At 42.4% G+C, this 24,082-nt stretch overlaps 1 pseudogene; it reads left to right on the top strand.

The window, feature by feature from the left end:
• Positions 1–13,783: 13,783 nt before the first annotated feature.
• On the top strand, positions 13,784–14,333 carry LOC111185717 (mpv17-like protein pseudogene; annotated as a pseudogene).
• The last annotated feature ends 9,749 nt before the right edge of the window (positions 14,334–24,082 follow it).

Genomic DNA, 24,082 nt, shown 5'->3' with positions numbered 1-24,082 from the left:
TTTCAATCAGGTGATAACATCCTTTCGGCTGTGAGAACTGTGAGCCTGAGGCTCAGGAGAGAGGTGGGGAGACGTGGGGTAATAATGAAAGGAGACATGTCTGCACTGTTGCCTAGTCTTTCACGTAAGAATGGCTACACTCACTGAGTGCTGACTGTATATATTTCAGCCACCTTTCCAAGTCCTTTTTGTGTACTGATTAATTTGATGCTTACAGTAACTGTAAGAGATAGGTACAATTGTTATTCCATTTTGCATATGAAGAATCTGGGGCTCAGGGAGTTCTAAGTACTTGGGCAAGGTCCCAAAGCTCTAGGAAAGTGATTGATCAGGTATACAAGCCCAGGTAGTCCGACCTGAGGATTTGCTCCTAACTACACTCTACTTCCTCAGTACTCAGACAGCCTTGTGCAATTGCACACAACACTGTTATAACCATTGGACAATTCACTGCTACTGAGTACCACTGTCTTTTCTGGATGATATTTAAAAGTAGGAAAGCAATGATGATGGATGTTCACTAAACCTATGGTGGTAATCATTTCATGGTGTATGTAAGTCAAATCATTAGGTGGTACACCTTAAACTTATACAATGCTGTATGTCAATTATATCTCAATAAAACTGGGGGTGGGGAGCAGAAAAGCAAGAAAACTGAGTTATTTTAAAGATTACCCAAAGAAAATGATACCTTTTGATCTGTGCAAGTGATAAATGTTTGAAAGAGGCTTAAAGAAGTTATTTTGTAGGTATCATTTCTTCTTCTTGAAATAGCTGTTAAAAGCCCTCTTTCTCCCTGCAGGCTTGTGGTGGGGGAGATGGTGCCTTAGTGTGTATCCCGTACACCTGTATTTTCTGCCATGGTCTATTTATATGCTTATTAGACTGTGAGGCCCTGTAAGGCTGGGTACTTCCTGGCACCTTTTTAGAAGCTTAATCTAATGTTTTATTAAATAAAGGAATAAATAAATAACTGACCATTTATACATGTGTTATGACATATCCCAAACCTTGGATATGTGCCAGGGAAACGTTCCGACAGCTGATGGTATCCAAGCTGAGTTTTGAAGGATGAATTGGAGCTAGCTGGGAGGAGCTAGGGGAAAGGGTTTCTGGGCAGAGGGACTAGTTTACGCAAGAGAGAGCAAGGCATATTCAGGGAGATGTCAGCAGTCAGTGTGGCTGGCAGAGAGGGGCCAAGGAGTGAGGCAGGACGTGAAAATGAAGAGACACACATGGGCCACGCTGCAAAAGCTCTCCGTACCGTAAGGAAGGAGTTTGGACTCTGTCCTGAGGGCAATGGAGAGCTGTTGAAAACATTTTTTTCCTTATTGATTTTTTTTTCTTTGCCAGATTTATAAAAATTGAGGAATAACATGCATACACATGGCAAAGTGCACAAACCTAAAGTTAGGGACCAGCCATTCTGGTTTCCCCAGGACAGGACTTATAGTTTTAAAACCAGGTCAGTTCCAGGTAATCTGAGACAAGTTGGTCATCCCATCTAAAGTGTCAATTTTACAGATGTCTACACCATGGACCCTCCTCCTAGATCAAGCTCTAGGAGGCTTCTTCATGCCTCCTTATCAGTCAATTCTCCTCTCCTAAAGTAACCACTCTTCCAAAATCTCCCATAGACTAGTTTTGCCTCATTCTGAACTTTGTATAAATGGAATTATACAATATGTATCCTTTTGAGTCTAGCTTTTTCACTCAACTTTATGCCTGTGAGATTCATCCTGGTTATTGCTATAGTTTGTCCCTTTTCGTTGCTGTGCAATATTCCATTGTAAGAACATATCTCAATTTGTGTATCCATTCACCTATTAATAGGCATTTACATTGAGTCCAGATTTTGGTGATTATGAATAAAGCTGCTGTGAATATTCTTGTACACATCTTTGGTCAACATATGCACTCATTTCTGTTGGGTAAATACCCAAGCGTAGAGTTGTATGCATGAGTTTGGCTTTAGTAGCAACCGCCAAGCTGTTTCCCAAAGAAGTTGTGTCATTCTACATTTCCAGCAACAATTTTGAAAAGTCTTGTTTCTCCGCATTCTCAACCACTCCTGGTATTGTTTATTCAGTGGGTGTGAAGTCATATCTCATGGTTTTAATTTGCATTTCCGTAATGACTAATGATGTTGAGAATCTTTTATTGGCCGTTCATATGCCTTTTGCTAAGTGTCTGATCAAATCCGATCTCTACAAAGTTGGATTGTTTGTTTTTATTGTTATTAAGGAGTTATTTATATAGTCTGGACATAAATCCTTTGTGAGATATATGTATTGCAGATATTTTCTCCCAGTCTGTGTGACTTGCTTTTTCACTCTTTTTTTTTGCGGTACGCGGGCCTCTCACTGTTGTGACCTCTCCCGTTGCAGAGCGCAGGCTCCGCGGCATGTGGGATCCTCCCGGACCGGGGCACAAACCCGCGTCCCCGCATCGGCAGGCGGACTCTCAACCACTGTGCCACCAGGGAAGCCCTCACTCTTCTTAATAGAGTGTTTTGAAAAGCAAAAGTCAGGGTTTTAATTTTGAGATACAATTTATCATTTTTTTTCCAGTGGTGTTTTTTGTGCTTTATTTAAGAAATTATTGCTTGCATCCTTTACAATAGCCAAGATATGGAAACAACCTAAGTGTCCATTGACAGATGAATGAAGAAAATTCATATATCTATGAATTTTATTGAGCCATAAAAAAATGAAATCTTGCCATTTGCAACAAACTTGCCATTTGGGTGGACCTGGAGGGCATTATGCTAAATGAAATGTCAGAGAAAGATAAATACTGTATGACCTCATTTTTATGTGGAATCAGAAACAAAAACAAAAAACCTAGCTCACAGATATAGAGAACAGATTGGTGGTTGTCAGAGACAGGGGATGGAAGGTGGGCAAAGTGAGTGATGAAGTCAAAAGGTACAAACCTTCAGTTATAAAATAAATAAGTCTTAGGGATATAGTGTACAGCATGATGACTATAGTTAGTAATACCGTATTGCATATTTGGAAGTTGCTAAGAGAATAAATCTTAAAAGTTCTCGTCACAAGAAAAAAATTCTGTAACTATGTACGGTGACAGATTTAACTAGACTTACTGTGGTGATCATTTCACAATATATCAAATATCGAATTACGTTGTACATCTGAAACAAATATAATGTTGTAGGTCAATTATACTTCAATTTTAAAAATTAATGCTTAACCCATGGAGGTGAAGATATTTATTTTCATCTAGAAGTTTTATGTTTTCTCTTTTGCATGAAGATCTATGATCTATCTGAGACAAATTTTTGTTATGATATACAATAGGGGTTGAGAATCATTTTTCCCTCATATAAATATCAGTTTTTCCCCACACAACTTGTTGGAATTCCCCATTGAATTATCTTGGAGCTTTTGTCAAAAATCAATTGACTATATATGTGTGGGTCTATTTATGGACTGTAATATGATCCATTGATCTATTAATCTATCCGTATGCCAATACCACACTGAATTGATGGCTGTAATTTTATAGTGAGTCTCAAAATCAGGTAATGTGAGTCTCCCAGATTTGTTCCTTTTGTTTTCAAAATTGTTAACTATTCTATATTCTGTTCACATCTATGTAAATTTTTAAATTTTGGCAATTTCTATTTTTTTAAAACCTGCTGGTATTTTGATTGGGATTGCATTTCATCTGTGGATCAATTTGGGGAAAACTGACGTCTTAACAACACTGAGTCTTTCAACCCATTAACTTGGCATATTCATCCAACCATTTACTGAGGACTTAACATTTCTCTCAATAATGTTTTGTAGATTTTGGCATAGAGGTCTTGTGTAAGATTTACTCCTAGACGTTTTATTTTTTTATGCTACTATAAAATGACATTAAAATTTTTTTCTAATTTTTAATTGTCTTTTTGCTAGTATGTACAAGTGGTTGCTGTATGGTGACCTTGCATAGAGTGATATTGTTAAATTATTTATTAATTTTAATAGTTTTGTGATTGATTCTTTTGAATTATTTATTTTTATACAATTATGTACTCTGTAAATAATGCTAGTTTTATTTCTTCCTTTCCAATCTTTGTACCTCCTTTATGCTAAGCTCACTGTACTGGCCTGGGCCTCCAGTATAATATTGAATGGTAATGGTGAAAGTGGACATTTTTGTCTTTTTGCTGAACTCAGTGGGAGGGAGCGTGTAATATTTTGCTATCAAGTATAATGTATGCTGTAGAACATTTCCTTTTATTTGCAGTTTGCTGAGATTTGTTTTTTAAATCAAGAACGGATGTTGAATTTTGTCAAATTTTTTCTACATCTATTGAGAGGATTTATAAGATTTTTCTCCCCTATTCTATTCGTATAGTGAAACACTGATTGATTTTTGAACGTTAAATCAAACTTACATTCCTGGCATATAGCCTTTATGTATTATCTTTTTTTGTATATTGATGGATTTAATTTATTAAATTTTCTTTAGGTTTTTTTTCCCTCTATGCTTATAAGTGCGATTGGTCTGTGATTTTCATTTCTTGAAATGTCATTCTCAGATGTTGGTATCACCTGATGAAAGTAATGCTGGTTTTATAAAATGAGTTGGGAATTATTCATTGTTTTTCTTCTTTTTCCTGGAAGAGTTTGTATAAGATTAGTATTGTTTCTTCCAAAAATATCTGGAAGAATTAGAATATCTGGAAGCTATTAAAATATCTGGAAGCTATTAGAGCCTGGAGTTTTCCATATAGGAATGTTTTAAATTAGAAATCCAAATTATTTCATAGATACGGGAAGGTTCTACTTATCTTTGTTTTAATTTTAGGGAATTGTGCTTTTCAAGAACTTGTTCATTTCATCCAAATTGTTAAATTTATTGGCATAAAGATGTATACTTAAAACCAAATATATCAGTACTTACTAGTAATTATAAATAAATACTGAATGAAAGACAAGGATTTTCAACATTTATGAAAAACTTTAAAAACCAATTAAATGCTGTTTCTAAAAGACAAACTTTACATATAAGGATTGAAAGGGAAAAAAAGCTCTATTTGCTTTACGTACTAAACACTTCTGGCCACACAATGTATGGGTTTTACCCCACACCGACCAATTCTCCAACAGCAGCTTCATGTCCTAAAATTCAATTCAATTCTGACTCTGTGTACCTAGAGTTAGCATCAGATGTCACAGATTAAGGACTCAGTTCCATGGGACTGCCCCCACTTCAGATGCCAATCACAAGTAGTCCCCAGGTTACCCACACTTCCGTCCAAATTGGCTACAAATTGCGGGTTCCCACGACACCCTCCTCAGGTTCAATAATTTGCTATAACGGCTCATAGAATTCAGGGAAATACTTATATGTACCAGTGTATTATACAGTATAAAGGATGTGAGAAAGGATACAGTTGAACAGTCAGACAAGCAGGTACACAGAGTGACTGCAGGAGCTTCTGTTCCCATGGAGTTGGGATGTGCCACCCTCCCAGCACATGGATGTATTCATCAACCCCAGAAACTCTCCAAACCTCATACTTCAGGGATTTTTATTGAGGCTTCACCACATAGGCATTATTAACTCAATCTCCAGCCTCTCTCCCCTCCCATGAGGATGGGTGTTGGGGCTGAAAGTTCCAAGGTTCTAACCATGGTTTGGTCTTTCTGGTGACCAGTCCCCATCTAGGAGTCCAACAAGAGTCATATTATTAAAACAAAACATTCCTATTACCCAGGAAATTCCAAGGGATTTAGGAGGTCTGTGTTAGGGTCTGGAGTAAAAGATCAAATATTAGAATAAGAGATGCTCCTAGCACTCCTATGACTCAGAAGATTACAAGGGTTTTAGGAGCAATGTGTCAGAAACCAGGGGCAGAGATATATGCATAAACATATATATATTCATACACATATACAGGTACATATACCCATATACATATTCATACACATATACATGTACATATGCACATATACATATTCATACACACATACATGTACATATACACATATACATGCTCATACACATATACACATACAGATATATATACACATATATCTATACATACACATATTCATACACATATACAGGTACATATACACTTATATATATATATTTATTATTTCACAAGGATATAGAAAGGTTGAAAGAAAAAAGGTGGAAAAAGATACACTATATAAACCAAAGACTAGTATGGGTATCTTAATTTCAGACAAAAAAAGACCAGTCAAAAAGTATTACTACATATAGAGTGCCGAAAAGATTAATAAAATTAATCTCTCTACTTAGACTAATGCAGTAAAAAAGAGGAAACATAAATTTTCATTATGACAAAAGGGTCAATTGAACAGAAAAATTCTAAATTGTATGAACTTAGTAACAGCTTTAAGATATGTAAAGCAAAATTTGACAGACTAAAAGGAGAAATAAACAAATACAAAATCATAACCAAAAATTTTAACATAACTCAGTAACTGATAGAGCAAGTAGACAAAAAAACCATTAAGGAAATAGAAGCTTGAAATATGGTTAGGCAACTTTACCTAATTTAAAACTGCAACAAACAACTTCAGAACATATTCTTTTCAAGTACATATGAAACATTTACTAAATACTACCACATATTGGGCATTAAAGTAGAGAGATGATATTATAGATCTAATAGACATTAAAAGAAAATGAGTGTGTTATGAACAATTTTATGCCAATAAATATGACAATTTAGAAGACTTTTTAAAAAACGGAGTAATATGGCCAGACTTTCATTTCAGAAAGATTGCTCTGGCTGCAGTGTGGAAAATGGGCTAGATTGGCAGCAAGACCAGAGGCAGTGAGGACATTAGAAGCCTATTGCAATAATCTAGGCAGCGACAATAATGACCTAGATAAGGAAGCAGTGGTAGGGAGACTGAGAAGGGATCCAATGAAAGAGCAAGTAAGAAAGGGAAGCCAAGGGTCAGTGATTATGTGACACTGCAAAACATTGATTCAAAAAATATTTATTGAGTGCCTACTAGATGCCAGGCACTGTTTGCAATAGTCAGCCAGGCAGATATGGTCCCTGCCTTAGTGATGTAGCTTACCTATGACTGGTATCAGAGCTGGAAGTTGTACCTACGTGTCTTAACTCCAGATCCAAGCCTAGTACGCTTTCCACCAGATACAACAGCCCAGACGTTCCCTCTGTCATATGATTCACTTTGTCTGTTACATCTGAGGCCAGTATGACTATCCTTGCGTCTGCCTTCTTGAGCCATCACAATGGCCAGGTTCTTCCAGGCAGCTTATTGATTTAAAAACTTTATAAGAATAGACTGAACCCTCACAAATTTTCTTGGTTTGGCTCAAAGTTACATTCTCTAGGAGATGGCTATTCCAAAAATCAATATGCTTTCCTTTTAAAATGGAGCCCGGCTCTTTGTCATAGTGGCATTTGCAATCTCCTGGGCGTTAGCACCTACTTCCTGGGATAGGGCCAGCCTAGGTTTGGTGAAAATAGCTTCCTCCGGCCACTTCAATCACCTTTGTCAAAAGCAAAGGATGTGGGGAGCCTGGCACCCTGAATTCATCTGGTTTGATTTTAGCTCCTCTTCTAACTATAGAACTGTAGAACACTGGAGCTGGAAGAAATTGCAGAAAACATTTAATCCAACCCACACATTTTAGAGAGCAAGAAATCAAGGCTCACAGAAGTAGAATGACTTGAAAAGTCCCACAGCCACTTTTATATGAACCCAGGACTAGAATCCTTGTCTTTCCAGTGCTTTTTCCTCTAATACCACACATCTGTGCCATAGCATTGAGTCAGGGATTTATTCTTACTTGCTTTATATTTTGGAAAAATAAAACTTTAGTTTTTGCTCCAAAGGACCATTTCTAATTCAAATCCCCTTCTGTATTCACGTCCTGTGTTGGCTCTTCCCCATTGTGTCTGGCTGAAGAGAGGCTAGAACCTGTGCCAGGCAAAGGAGAAGCAGGTACTAGTTCAGGTGATTTCAAGGACCCAGGGAAAAGCCTTCTTCTTCTCACCTGCTTTAGGTATCTAAAATTTCTAAAAGATAAAACTTTTCATTATACAAGGAGAGCTAAGGCCCATGGTGCCAATATCCCAGGAAGGAAAACGCAACGGCTTCAGCTGACACTGAATCGCAAATAACTGACATTGGATCCCTTCCTGAAGCACTTTTTTATAGTCAGAATGAAATACGGTGCAAGAGGGCACTAGGATCCTTCAAAAGGATGGAGAGAAGTTCACTGTACTAGAAGAAAGGAATAGAAGGGGTGTGTATGCGTGCGTGCGTGTGTGTGTGTACGTGCATGCAGGTATTATAGGGGTGGAACTAGGAGCTTTCAAAGACAGATTTGTCTACAATGACAACTCTATATACCACACCTTGGCCCTGTCTTGACCCTATTTGTCAGTCTGAGGTGCCTGCATCCTCATCCTGGACCTGCACGTCTAAACACTTCCATCCCAGGAGCCAGCAGCAAGGAACGTGGGGAGCAGAATGGCTTCAAGCCAGTGAGCACCTAGGCAGCTGTGCACCACAGATGAATCCCCAGACTAACAGCAACTAAGCCTTGTGATTTGTTCTTTGTTCATAGGAGTTGTCGTGAAAATTCTCTGTGCAAGAATTTTTAGTGTGAGACAGTACATACTAGCACTCTGTATGATGCTGTAAAGGTGGATATATGTCATCATACATTTATCCAAACCCACAAATGGGCACCACCAAGAGTGAGCCGTAATATAAACTATGGACTCTGGGTGACTACGATGTGTCAGGGTAGGTTCGTCACTTGCTACAAATAGACCACTCTGGTGGAGGATGTTGTTAATGGAGGAGGCTGTACGTGTGGGGGAAATCTCCGTACCTTCCACTCAACTTTGCTGTAAACCTAAAACAGTTCTGAAAGATAAAGTCTATTAAAAAAGAATTCTCAGTTCACGGTTGCCTGGTGGGTTGGCTGGGAATTCCTGCAGGTGGTACAAAGCAGAGGTAGCAGGTGGAGTGAATGAGGCTCAGATGGGAACCATGGGCTCTACCATCTCTGCCTCTCACTGTGTGGCCTTGACCTCTGTTTCCTCGATTGTAAAATGAAGATGGGCTTGGGGATCCACAGCTGCATTCTGATTTTATGGTCTTCATTAAAGATACTTTTCCAGGTTCTGTCTTCTTGAAAGAACTGTGCCTTGAAATAAAGGGATAACTAGGCACACAGAAAAGACCCCACTTTCTCAATGGAGGCCCTCAGGGCTCCATCTGGTTTTGTTGGCCAGGTCCAGAAGTATTGCCATTGATCCAGCTAAGGTTTTGTCTTCATCCAAGGGGGCCTCTGTGCTCTGGGTTCTACTCAGAGTAGGTGCTGGGGCTGCTCATGGGGGGGACAGAATCTCTTCTGCACGTCCCACAGCAAGGTGGCCTCTCACCCAGAAGGATCACGGTCTTCCTGGGAGGAGCTTCAGCCATGAGCCCAAGCCCAGGAACCTGACAGTGGGGTGGGTTTGCTGACATTCAAGCCAGAAGGTCATTTCTCCTCGGGCCTGTTTGGTTCTTCTTCCTCCCTTCCCTTCCCAGGATGCCACTGTTGGGCCAGCAGGAGCTTCAGAGATGTGCTTATCTTTCTCTTGAAGTCCCTGGCAGACACTGAGCCTACCCAAAGCAGAATGTTATTTTTAACATCAGCCGGCAGTTCCCGAGTCTCTCACCCTGGGACTCATGCTTGCACTCCAGCCCCTCGTCAGGGCCTCGGTGTCTTCAAGCGAGCAGTAAACTCCAGCCCTGACGCCTGCTGGGTTGGGACTTCACAACCACATTTCTCGACTCCCTTTAAATTCAGATAAGCGTTTGCGGGGCTCACCTACCACGCCTGTTTGGTAGCAGCAGGAGTTAAAGAACTCTGGCAGCTTCTAAGCTCTAATCAGTGAAAGCATTTGATGGAATCAAGCAAGTTTTCAAGGTTTCGCTCCTGTTTATCTAGCAAAACACCAAACCCCAGCCCTCGATTCAGGACTGCAGGCAGGCCTGGATGTCTGTACCCTGACTTGCTGCCTGTTGCCTCGCTGCAGGGACAAGCCCATCCATTTAACGCTCCTTGTAATTGGAGGAGTAACTTATTTCCCTTGGTCTCTTTCCATTCCACCCACCGCCCACATCTTTCTTTTCCTTCGAAGTGTTTTCACACCTTCTTCTCCTCTTCGGAGTTCAGCAACCTTCCCCCGACTCTTTCTGCACTGCCCAAAGCACACACCTGTGGGCTGGTCCTGGGATATATGAGATGAGTGATAGAGATTCAAGGAGTTCAGGTCAGACCAGCGTATTACAAGCCCCCCCCCTCCCCCCCCCCCACACAGTGCTTCCATCCTTCTGGGTTAACCCTGGAAATGGCCTTGGCAGGGTGGGTACTAGGCCAGTGACTGAGTCTTTAGATGAAGGGCTGCCCAGGTTCTTTGCTCTCCCCTCTGAGAGAATTTCCCACAGAAGCAGGGAACCAGGTTGAGGATAGGCTACACAATTTTTCCTGGGTCTTTTCTGGAAATCTGTTGGTGGCTGGTTGTTGGAAAGGATCTAATTACATGGAAAAAAGCAGTTGCATCCAGAGTTGGGGGCAGTGGTTTGCCATGTACATAAAAATGAGAAGAGCAATTCCATGGCAAGGAAGCATTGCCCTTCCAGGGAGCTGGCTATGCCCCAGAGTTCTTCCAGTGCCTGCTGTGTGCTGGGCAGCAAGATGGGGCCTGGGCCTTGCTGAGAGTGCTAGGCCCTTGGTGGTCCAGCCCTGAGCATTCAATGACTCAGTGGAGAAGGGGCCCAGGGTTTCCATTTGATCACTTTCTTCCCTAGTCTTTTCTGCGTCATGGGAAAGACAAAGCCTATGGCAAAAAGTTCAGGAGATGAAAATCCATTCAGAAAGGAGCCCATAGGGTGTGTGTGAGTGTGTGTGTGTGTGTGTGTGTGTGTGAGTGTGTGTGTTGTGTGTGTGCCTGTTGGGGAATACTTGTAACATTGATGGCTTTTATTTCAGGACAATGGAATGTAGCAAAAATGCTCTCTTCATGCTAATACATGGACACACCCATGAATGCTCACTCTATATACATTCCCTGCAAAGGAAATGTTCTTCTTTCTGCTGTGTGTCCATCCAGTGGGGTCTTCCAGCATGCTAATTCAATATCTTAATTGTTTTAAGATCCAGGAAAAGGCTCAGATATACCCTCGGGAGCACGAGAGGATGCAGAGGAGCTGGCAGCAGCTTCCTCCCCTCCATGTCTGCTCCCTCAAAGGTCTCCAAGGAGCCATGAAACAGAAGAGCATGAGGCAGTCTGGGGAGCCGAGGGCTGGATGCAGAGTTCATCCTGGGGTCAGGGTCGCCAAGCTATGTAGCTGAAGCTCTGCCTGGAAGGAGAGGCTGAGTCAAAAGCTGAGGGTCAAGGTGAGAGGGTGGTGGGGAGAGGGACAGCTGTGGCTGGTTTACTTCTCAGGAGAAAGTCCTGCAGGCGGGGCATATCTTCAGAAATGGTCCTCTGCATAACCATCATCCACTCTCTGCTTCTACATGGCATTCTGAATCTCCCCTCCCGCCTCTGCCAGACTGCAGCAAAATGGCTGTCAGGAAATCAATCATTTCCAACCTAGTGCAAATTTAAGCCAATGTATTCTCTCTCCCAGGGTCATTTGCATTGTAAGCCTTAGCCCTGATTGCTAAATAAAAGCCTTTTCTCCTTATAAAGGACGGTCACACATCAACCCACTGATAGGAGAGAAATTTTAGGGGCAGGAGACCTTATGGACTTTGGAACTTTAGTTCCTTCCAGCTCCAGTCCTGCTCTGGAGAGCAGGAGGCTGCTTCCAAGGTTTGACCTTCCAAGTTGGAAACCTCTCCTCCACCTGCCTCCAGTACTACCTGAAATTCTCACTATTTGTCTCTTAAGGTTAAAGCATTTCCCTGCAAAGCCAAGTTTCCTCAACTGTTGTCTAGGATGGGGGCAATACAGTGACTGCACAAGGGACAATCATATTCATTTCCACATCATGGTGACATCTCAGACCTGGACATAACACAGAACAGTTCATTTTGATGTCCAGAAGAGGAAAGAAGCACGAAGTGGTAGAAAGAGGCCTAAATTTAAAGTCAGGAGACCTAAGTCCATTAATAGCTACGTGGTCTTAAACAGCTTATGTTTTATATCCTCATCTGAAAAATGAAATGCAAGCTGTTTTTCATGGGATGGTTGTGAGGGTCAAAAGAGGGAGTTCATGTGAAAGAACTTTTAAAGTTGTGAGTCCTATAAAAATGTAAGTTTTTGTGATATTTGTATTAGTGAGACATAACTCCGTCCTTTTGCTGATGGGTCCCTCCAAGGCACTGGGCCTGCAATTCAGGTTCCTGCCACTAGAGGGACAGTGTTGTCTATTATTAGCCTGCAGAAACCAAGCATTGTACTTAGGCACTTCATGCCTATGCACCACAGCAGTTACCTGGAGGTCTCTGTGCATGCTGGGATCCCGGGCTTGGATAACAGCCCCTTGACAATAAATGTGAACTTTATTTGCTTTACATCAGGACCTGGAACTAAGTCTGTACTTCTTTTTAGATGCTTCTAGTCCCTGAAAGTAGTAAAGGAGCCCAAGAGTAACTGTCTTTAATAAATCAAGTCATGGACACTGCCTGATATTATTTTGATAAACTGAGTTGCCTCACAGCCTGAAAATGAGGGTACTGGTTCTATCTTGCTCTTGGTTTCACAAAGCCAGACTTTTCCATCTTAGGTGAGCATGTAATAAGCGAGACTTTCTTTAAGCTTTATTGAGGGGATCCCAAATGGTCCAGTCTGTGGTGGTTAGTCCCAAAATGTACCATCACAGGTCACTTCATCCTCTACTAGGCAACATTTGCATCTCATTTAGACAATTGTTAATGTGGTACAGGCTGTAAGCCCTGAAACCCATCTCTCAGGGAATTTGGCTTTAACAGTAGAACATGAAGAACAGCTTTCCAGCCAATCAGTTGGATGCAGGGCTCATAAAACTTGAAGGTGGCCAGAATTACAAGGTCAGAGCCCAACACAGAGATACATGCAGGAGACATTCCAGCTTCTCCTTCCTCCAGCTGTGCACTAGCCAGGGGACTAGACAACTCAGTGATTTTTTCACCCCATTCTCCGTGTTCCTTCTTTACTTTGTCTCTATGCTACACTGTCTCCAGAGAGTTGCGGGTGAGGCTGTCAGTTTTCCCATAGTATCATTCCTACCTGAGTGCTGGAGACTGAAGCACTGGGCTCCTGAACCCTGAGCAAAAGCTTAACTCATGTTAGAGCGGCAACCAATGTTAATTTTCTAAAAGATGTCCCATGGGTCAGGAGCTACATGGAAACCTGGGATCTGTAGGGCTGAGCCACTAAGCTAGGAACACTCCACCTTGCTCCTACATTTCTAATTCATGTCAGTAGAGCAGAGGTAGAGACCCTTTTCAGAGAGGAGGAGGAATAGTAGTAGTGCTTTGCCCCCAGTACTTTTTGGAACAGAGAAGACCCAATACCTGTCTGTATTTGGCTCCAGGCTGTGTGTTACTTCTTAATGGAACTCCTCAAGTCTCTCTCTATAAACTTCCAGGGGGGGAAGCGGCATCATGTCAATAGCTTGAAATTGGCCATGATCAGGTATTTATACCACAGAAATTGGCAAGCACGACAAACCAGCGTCCTTTTTCGTCCCAGATGGCTGGTTATTAAACATTTTCCAGCACACTCCTGCACAAGGCCATCAGGCAAGGTGCAGTAGATAACACTAGCTGTTTGTCCATACTTATTCTTAAATAAGCTCTGCCCTTAAAACACGACCACTGCGGCGCCCAGGGCACGGGCATGGCGGGCTGCTGGCGGGCGCTCCTGTGCATCACCCGGCGCTACCCTTGGCCCACGAACTTGCTGCTCTACGCCGCGCTCTTCTCAGCTGGCGACGCGCTGCAGCAGCGGCCGCGGGGTGGCCCTGCCGACCGGCGGCACACACAGCGTGTGGCCAGCGTGGCCGTGGCCTTCCATGCGAACTTCAACTACGTGTGGCTGCGCCTGATGGCGCATGCGCACCGTCCCGGCCAAAGTGCTGTGTGACCAGGCGCTCGGCGGGCCGGTGTACGTCTCTGCCTTCTACTTCGGTATGAGTATTCTCCAGCAAAAGGTTGACATATTTTTGGACCTGAGACAGAAATTCTGGAATACATATAAGAGTGGTCTGATGTACTGGCCTTTTGTACAGGCAGCTGTTCTGTCTTGAGCTGGGCACAGTCCAGACCTTTACCTACTTTGGCCCCAGGCCCATAAAATTGTATTTTCTTGTTGATAGTTATGACTTGTAGGCTTTGATGCCCCTGGCCCAACTTGCACCTACGCTCTGAAAACCATCTCGTCACACCTCTCCCCAGCTTCCCTGGTGGCACAGTGGTTAAGAATCCTCCTGCTAATGCAGGGGACACGGGTTCGAGCCCTGGTCCAGAAAGATCCCACATGCCGTGGAGCAGCTAAGCCCATGCACCACAACTACTGAGCCTGCGCTATAGAGCCCGTGAGTCACAACTACTGAGCCCACGAGCCATAACTACTGAAGCCCGTGCACCTAGAGCCCGTGCTCCGCAACAAGAGAAGCTACCGCAATGAGAAGCCCATGCACTGCAACAAAGAGTAGCCCCCACTCGCCGCAACTAGAGAAAGCCCGCACACAGCAACCAAGATTCAACACAGCCAAAAATAAAATAAATTAAATAAATAAATTTAAAAAAGAATTGGGCGGAGGGAATTCCCTGCAGTCCAGTGGTTAGAACTCCATGCTTCCACTGCAGGGGCCCGGGGTTTGACGCCTGGTCAGGGAACAAAGATCCCGCAATCCATGAGGTGTGGCCAAAACAAAAAAGGGGGAATTGGGTGGAATCGTGACAGTTGGGCCTTCTCCAAACCACTAAATTACCCTTTGTGATGGTTAATTTTATGTGTCCACTTGACTGGGCCACGGGGTGCCCAGATATTTGGTCAAACATTATTCTGGGTGTTTCTCTGAAGGTGTTTTTGGATGAGAGTAACATTTATATTGGAGACTAAGTCAAGCAGATTGCCTTCCCTAATGTGGGTAGGCCTTGTCCAATCAGCTGAAGGCCTGGATAGAACAAAAACACTGCCCTCATCCCAAGTAATGGAATTCTTACTGCCTGACTGCCTTCAAACGGGGACATTGGCTTTTCTTCTACTGTTGGTCTCGAAACATTGGCTCTTCCTATGCCTTGAGCCTGTCGGCCTTCGGATGGGAGCTACACCATTGGCTCACCTGGTTCTCAGGCCTTCAGACTCAGACTGGAACTAAACCATTGCCCCTCCTGGGTCTCCAGCTTGCTGACTCACCCTGCAGATTTGGAACCTGTCTCCATAATCATGTGAGTCAATTCCTTATAATAAATGTCCCTCTCTCTATATATATACACAGCCCTTTGGTTCTGTTTTTTGGGAGAACCCTGAATATTTCCCCCTGTTTATGTAGGTTAATATTTCATAGTTTGTGGTTCATGCAGTGTGGTTGTCTGGGTGATGACCACCAGCTCACAGCTGTTACAGATTTACTCTGGACGTTAATTTCTGGGACCCCCTGAAATCATAAGATGTAGGTAGTCATCCACTCCTACGCCACAGCCTCCGTATAGAACCTGAAAATGGAAATTCAGCCAGGTAGCCAGATAATGGCCCAACAACAGAACTGACTGCATTTTCACTCTAGGTTGACAGTGGATGGAATATGTATGTTGTGAATTCTCTGAATGTTGGGGACCGAGAATTGATTCCTGTAAGACTGCAAAAGCCATTTCGGAGCTGACACTATCACAGTGTTTGATGATGCTTCCTAGTGAAGGACTCGGTCAACGTGATTGATGCTCTACCTCAATACTGAGGTCCGATAGCTGGGCAGACACCTGCCATGTCTGAATATTGCCTTTCTGCTATTCATGATGAAGAACTAATTGTTCATTTTCTAACACTCATATCAGTGTCCTATCCCTCTGAGCCATGGAGCCAGAATCCTCTTTTCATATTTTGGGCGGAAAGGGCTGTAAAAGCAAGACCAGTTGCTTCATTTCTAAGTTTAAATTTTATGTGTAAAATATGTATATTAAATTTTTAGGGCAATGTGATTTAATGTAAATGAAAAATAAATGAATTTTAGTTAAGTAAAAAAAAAAAAAAAAAGGAAAAAACGCAACCACTGTTTTGTTTATGGTGGCAACTGGCTCAGCCAAAAAAACACACATCACAGCCTCCCTGGAGGCTACAGTCATAGGACCCAGTTCTGGCCAATGAGAAGGAACTAGAAACCTGCTGGGAAAGGTCTTGCTTCTTTACGTGGGCACCTCTCTTTCCTCCTTAATTTTTGCTGCTCCTTCATCCTACATGGAATGATGACTGGAGGGGGTCTCTCTTATACCGTGGAGGGACACTTTCCAAAAATGGTCAAGCAGAGAGCCAAAAGGAGCTAGGACGTGAATGACACCACGGAGCTGGCAGCCCCCTGAACTGCCCACTTCCAGACTTCTTAGGTGAAAAGTATCCCTATTTGGTCAAACTCCTCAGTTGGTTCTCTTTACATGCAGCCCAGTGCAATCTCTTACTAAGAACGAAGACGTTCCTTAAGAAGTGATGTTTGCGCTGATTCCATGGGAACAGGCAGGAACTAAATGTCAGTTAAATGGAGCATTTACTTTGTGCCAAGTAAGCAGGTTCGCTGGGTTGCATAGCGTTTGGATTTGCAACCCCTGAGCTCCTGATCTCTCCCTGCTACTAATGCCCGGAATTTACCAGGTGAAAAGGAAAACCATGATGAGGTTGCTAAGGCGATCGAAGCTTTGTTTTGTCCCTAGGGGTATCATTTCGTGGATTAATTGGCAGTGGTGGGCTCCCATACAGCAGGCTGAAGATGAATTCAGGCTGTAACCAGCCAAGCTGGCATAGCAAACAGTAACCTCTCTTCCTCCCTCTCCTACCCTGGTCCACCAACAGCCTTCCAATCTTATTCCCAAACTCTCAGCCTCCAGGCAAACTAGCCCGCCCTCTTCTGCCTGACACAAGCTGCTTTCCCAGGGAGGGGTCTTTTGAATTCAAGTACAGAAAATCCTCATATTAAAAAAAAAACAAGGCCTTCAACCGGTTGCTACGGTTTCCTGCTTACCGAGGTTTCCTAGGAAAGCGACTCGTCTCTATAGAGACGACCAGCGTCACTGGTCACTGTACAGCAGCTCGGAGACAGGCTGCCTTTTACAAAAAACATTCCTATTAGAGCCACTCTCACTGAAGTGTGTGCCTGGGGGCAGGGGAGGGAGAGGACCCTGGAGTCAATGGTGGCCTTAAATACATCTCAACCTTTCTCTCTCTCCTTTGTATTGCAAACAGACAGATCAGGCATTTCCAGTAATAAAGAGCATTTCTCTCCGTATTTCTACTTTTCTTCTGACCCATGGAAAGATTAGGTTCCTACCACACCCATTTATGTGAGTACACACACACACACACACACACACACACACACACACACACACACACACACAGTTCCAACTGGATAAATGACAGCTTAACGGGGGTGCATTTGATGGAACACTCCGGGATCCCATCTTGTTTATGAGGACTCAAGGCTGTTTCAGCCCCAAGTCCCCAAGAGCCCTTGAGTCAACCCAAGACAAGGGAGTTTGGGGTGTGGGGGACCCTCTTCCACATCTTAGAGAGGAATGCAAAGTCATCTAGGCAAAGCTATCATACACCTACACAAAGATGCCTTATAAACAGAGTGATCATATAGTTTATCGTCCATATCAGGACATCTATGAGAAGAAATCTTAATAATTATATTAAATATGGGACAACAACCATACACTGTGAGTGTCTGAGCAAACTAGGACTTTGCTCAGTTCACTTAATACTTGGAAATATGTGCTTCACAAACAATACACAGAAGAAAATGTCTTCCTGCATCCTGATCTCCCCGGAGGGCCTCACTGCTCCTAAAAATTGAGAAATTTGGGAAAATTGCCAGTTTTTGAAGACCCTGTAGGTTCAGAAGTGAAGAAGGGAATGACATTACTGAAGGATTAGAAGATAGATTTTAAAGAATAAAGACCCTTGTATGTATGATATTTGATACATGGTATCTGAGGATAATTACCTACCAGCAATATATGAGTGCCTGTTTCTACACACTTTCATCTACATGCGTCTTCTTAAATCTTTTAAGCCATTGTCTCGCCAATGTTCTTCAGAGCCAAGTCATTCTTCTCATGTCTGGCCACGCTTTCTCTGCTCACGGCCAGGCTCTCGTCTCCTCAAACATTCAGCGCTGACTTGATGAAGATAAGCACAGTGACTGTGCGTAGCTCACCTTGGCCTGTATCTGAGGGAAGTGCCATACTAGCGAGATGGAAGGAGCTGGCTTCTTCACATCATGTTATAAAATCCTGCAAGGCATCTACTGCTCTCCTTTTTCAGAAATTCTGGCCTCATGCTTGTTAGTTTGTCCAAGCAAACTTTAGCATCAGCGAATCACTTCCAGTTTTTTTTTTCCCTGAAGTATTGTTTTGAGGTATTAACATACAGGTTAATGTAGGGGAAAATGACGTCTTCATGTTAAGTCTTCCTGTTTTCTTATGCAAGAAATTGGTTTACCTTTCCATTTTGTTTGTCTTCTTTTGTGTGAGATTATTATTTTTTAAATACAAATTCTTGGACAGTGATTCTGGATAATCTAATTTAGTGTACTTGGAGCTGGGCCAGTGAAAAGAGCATCAGGGGTACAGAGAAAGAGCCCAAGGGCTCAAAAGACAAGCTTAGCATAGTTGATTTCACAACATCAGATTACAGATCATTTCACATCCTAGAGCCTGCCTCCAATCCTGAAACTGGGAGGCAAACACTTTCCCTAAATTGCAGTGTTAATAATCGTGGGTAAAAGAGCCTCCTAAGTGTTGAACCAGGAACCTGGCCAACAGTGTTGACATGGAAAGATACTGGACTTAGAGTCCAAGGACATGGGTTAGTGATCTGGTTCTACCACTCACCAGCTCCATGAACTTGAAAAGTCTGACTTAGTTTCTCTGTCTCTTTTTACTCCACCATCTGTAATGTAGACTAATAATACTCCCTACCCGAAATCGTTGTGAGGATCAAATGAAATCACATAACAATTTACACATGAACACCTGAGCAATAGCTGAAAGCTATTAAACATGATTAAGAAGTGAGATGTCGTTTTTATAATTTTTTCTAATGGGAAATTATTTTAAGTCACAAACATCTGACCTGTAGTTTTGGAAATCCAACATGCCCTTGAATTTGGGATACTTACAGGCTGCAAGAATTCATACCTATGCTTCTCACATACTTCAAGAAAGAAAACCCATCATGGTGAGGTTATCTTTAAGGATAAACAAACAGAAGGTGACTACCTGGGTGCATGGTGGTGACATCCTGGGAATCTCAGAGCAAGACACCCTCAACTCAATACTGTCAATAGCAATACACATGTGGGTGTTTTGTTATTCAAATGAAATTCACTAGTGGGAAATTAAAGCTCAGACTCTTCCAAAAATGACACCTCCCCCTTCTCCCATTCATTGAAAGGGTCAATAAATAAACCCCAGGGTTGGCAATCTAAAGGTCTATATTCTGCCAATTACTGGGCCTGTGAGCTCATTTCACACTCTTCTGATGGGAAAAGTATCTACCCTCCTAACCAAGGACCCATCCAAATGATTAAAAATAAATGGGAGGGGGCTTCCCTGGTGGCGCAGTGGTTGAGAATCTGCCTGCCAATGCAGGGGACACGGGTTCGAGCCCTGGTCTGGGAGGATCCCACATGCCGCGGAGCAACTAGGCCCGTGAGCCACAACTACTGAGCCTGCGTGTCTGGAGCCTGTGCTCTGCAACAAGAGAGGCCGCGGTAGTGAGAGGCCCGTGCACCGCGATGAAGAGTGGCCCCCGCTTGCCACAACTAGAGAAAGCCCTCACACAGAAACGAAGACCCAACACAGCAAAAATAAACTTTTAAATTTTAAAATAAATAAATAAATAAATGGGAGGTGTATGAGGCCCAAAGTACCAAAAAGTACCAGTAGTAAAGCTTCATGGCCAATAGGCTAACATATGGAATGATTCTACTGGATGCCCTGAAAGTAAGAGGCTATAATTCAAAAAGATATATGCACCCCAATGTTCATAGCAGCATTATTTATAATAGCCAAGACACGGAAGCAACCTAAATGTCCATTGATAGATGAGTGGATAAAGAAGATGTGGTACGTATATACGATGGAATATTACTCAGCCATAAAAAAGAATGAAATAATGCCACTTGCAGCAATATGGATGGACCTAGAGATGATCATACTAAGTGAAGCCAAAGACAAACATCATATGATATCGCTCGTATGAGGAGTCTAAAAACAATGATACAAGTGAACTTATTTACAAAACAGAAAAAGACTCATAAGACATAGAAAACAAACTCATGGTTACCAAAAGGGGAAGCGGGGAGGGATACATTAGGAGGTTGGGATTAACATATACACACTACTATACATAAAATAGATAACCAACAAGGACCTACTACATAGCACAGGGAACTATACTCAGTATTTTTTAATAACCTATACGGGAAAATAATATTAAAAAGAATATATATATATATATATATATATATATACACATATATATATAAGTGAATCGCTGAATATAAAATTCTATTTTACTTTCTCTTAAAAAGAATCATCTCCACAGCAATGTTTGTTGACATTTTCTGGAAGTCCTAACAGTGATATGTGACAAAAACAACAATGTATTCACATTCCTTGATCTATTAATCCTAACCTTGGGAAAGGGTCCCAAAATAACATCTCAAAAGAAGAAAAAGGAGAAAACTACACGTAAAAAGATATTTATAGGAAAATATTGGGAAATGTCCAATGATAGGGTCAAATAAACTTGCAGTGAATTTATAAGATAAAATCTCATACAATTTTAAAGGAGACAAGGGAAGACTTTACAGAAACATTTTTAAATGGTTTATGGTCCGTGAAAAACAAAGACTGCAAAATAGTATTCATATGATGATCATAATTTCACAGCAATTATGTTTGTAAGTGGAAATAATTATAATCAGAAGAGAACAGAGAGAGAAGGGGCAGAATGCCTGTGGAGCTGCTTTAGTAATAGGCACCAAAGAGAAAGATGCTCTCACTGGCTCCAACCAAGCAGCTCACTCTTCCTTCCGACGTTCCCAGTCTATTCCAGAATATTGTAAGAAAAAGGGAGGACTTTGCATGAAATAACGTGAATATTTTTATTTGCTAAAGGCGAAGTGTGAGTTTTTCACAGCTTCCCAACTGCCAACCCAACCACACCAGCTGCCACTAGAGAGGATCATTCGGTGGCTTCCTGTAAACATCGCACTGGTGGCAGTAAATAAAGGTATTTTTATAATTTTGAAAAGTGGTTACTCAATTTCCCTACAGCAGGACCCCTCCTCAGGCTTGAGACTAGGGCTGGGGATGAGGAGGTGCAGCACAGCCCCGTTTACATATTTTAAAATATTTTACTAAAATGTCATTAACACTGTTCCCAAACTTTGACAGACACAGGGACCCAAACCACACCATGAGTCAAAAGCATAGGCAGGGCTTCCCTGGTGGCGCAGTGGTTGAGAGTCCACCTGCAGATGCAGGGGACACCGGTTCATGTCCCGGTCCGGGAAGATCCCACATGCCGCGGAGCGGCTGGGGCCATGAGCCATGGCCGCTGAGCCTGCGCGTCCGGAGCCTGTGCTCCGCAACGGGAGAGGCCACAACAGTGAGAGGCCCGCGTACCGCAAAAAAAAAAAAAAAAGCGTAGGCAGACTATAGCAATTTGCTGGTGCTCAAACATAAATGTTTTACATTTAACAGTATATCATTTTTTATGTTTAACATTTTACTAAAATATATATGTTGAGGCAGAAAACTAACTTAAAAAAATAAGAAAACTATTAGAACAAAACCTACTTAGTAATAAACTAGTGCAGAAGCATTAAAATATTCTATGGAAGCCAGAGATGTGTTATTCTATTCAAGTTCCTACAATCAAATCATAATTTATTTCCTAAATACTTTAGATTCACATCTATACTGTTATAGGTTGGGGGCTGGGATATCGTACTTACTGCCTACAGTAAGAATTTGTCTAAGTACTTCATGTGAATTAACTCATTTAACTATCCCAATAACCCTAAGCTGTAGGTAGGATATTCTCCCCATAGTACAGATGTGTAAATGGAGGCCCAGATAGGTCACACTACTAGTGAGTCGCTAAGCCAGGGGTCAAACCCAGGCTATCTATCCCTGGAATGCGTGTTCTAAGCACCACACAGAGAAGTCACCTGTGTTAAATCAGTGTTCTTAGCTTTGACCCTGTAGCACCCCGTCCCAGTTCTCCAGGGAAGGGTTCCAAGAAAAAAGGGGGGTATTGCCAGACAGGAAAAATGCAAGGTGAGGAGCCAGAAGAACCACGGCTAACCTGGGCAATATATTTAAGCCTGGGACTTCACTGGTGGTGCAGTGGTTAAGAATCCGCCTGCCAATGCAGGCTACATGGGTTCGAGCCCTGGTCTGGGAAGATACCACACGCTGCGGAGCAACTAAGCCCGTGTGCCACAACTACTGAGCCTGTGCTCTAGAGCCCATGAGCCACAACTACTGAGCCCGCGTGCCACAACTACTGAAGCCCATGCACCTAGAGCTCCCCCGTGCTCCACAACAAGAGAAGCCACTGCGATGAGAAGCCCGTGCACCGCAACGAAGAGTAGCCCCTGCTCGCCATAACTAGAGAAAGCCCGTGCACAGCAACGAAGACCCAACGTAGCCAAAAATAAATTAATTAATTTATTAAAATATCTGTGTATATATTTAAGCCTATCTGGGTCTTGGTTTCCTTGTTCTTAAGGAAAATGCTTGGCTACCTGGGCTCACAATCTGGTTGTGAAGACAAGTTTTGTGAGAGTGTTTACTAAATTGCAAATTTTGCAGACATCGAGTACTATTTTGTCCCAAAGTTAAAATCTCCAAATACCTAAATTTCAATGGAAATGTTGCGAAAAAGTATCACAAAGCTTTCAGCCTTCTCTAAAGAGTTCAAGGCGTTTTCTTGATGACTCAGTTTCAAGCTGTATATAAAGAACTATTTGCCCTACACTAAAGGCCCCCAATTCTTATGTCTGACTCTGTTTTTCTCATTCATCAGCCTGTGAGAGGATAAACACGGGAGTGCAGAGTAGGGGAGTTACAATTCTTTCCTGCTTGCTGTCTTCCCTTGTCAATCTCCCTGCATTAAAATTTCTATCTCTAATCTACTGTGGACTGGGAAATAATGAAACCAAGCTTGTCAGAGCCATGCTTGAAACAAGAGAGTAAGCAGTTTCCAGTTGAGGGACATGTCATCCCTCTTCTGATTAAAGTTCATGAGCTTCAGCCTTTAGATTTACTTATTTGACTGTTCTGGGGCTTTTTCTGCTCCACTGCCCCGTGTCAAAATTTGATATAAGGAACCCAAGGTAAATGAGGTGGACTATATGCCCGGTATGAATTTACACGGAGACATGGATGTTTGCAAGGTTATTGTTAATGGCCTTATGATGAACTCCTGACTTGTCCACTGCCTAGGCTATGAACTCTGAATATCAGAAGACAATTTGGGCTATCTCAGTGCAACCATGTCTCCTCCCATGAGCACTGCCTTCTCCCTTCCACAGGGGTCGGTCACAGCATCCCTGTCTGTCTCCTGGGATTGCCCACAGGCCACAGTTGAGAGAGCCAGGCTTTATCCCCTGGAGAACCCTCCCACGTGTGTATTTGGCAGGCATGGCGTAATATTCACTGGAGCACTATTTGAGGTAGCAGAAGGCTTAAAAATGACCTAAATGTCCGTCTCCAGGAGAATGGGTAATAAATTGTGATATATTTAATCTAACATTAGGATATTATACAGCAGTTAAAGTGAATAAATAGAACTACATGTAAATTAACATATAACCTAGTTAAT

Source organism: Delphinapterus leucas, chromosome 3, assembly GCF_059928025.1.
Source record: "Delphinapterus leucas isolate spDelLeu-1000000601 "Yukka" chromosome 3, BTC_Dleu_Yukka2, whole genome shotgun sequence".
Taxonomy (NCBI): Eukaryota; Metazoa; Chordata; class Mammalia; order Artiodactyla; family Monodontidae; genus Delphinapterus; species Delphinapterus leucas.
The sequence above is the reverse complement of the archived record's forward strand: the minus strand, read 5'-3'. Positions and strand labels throughout refer to the sequence as shown.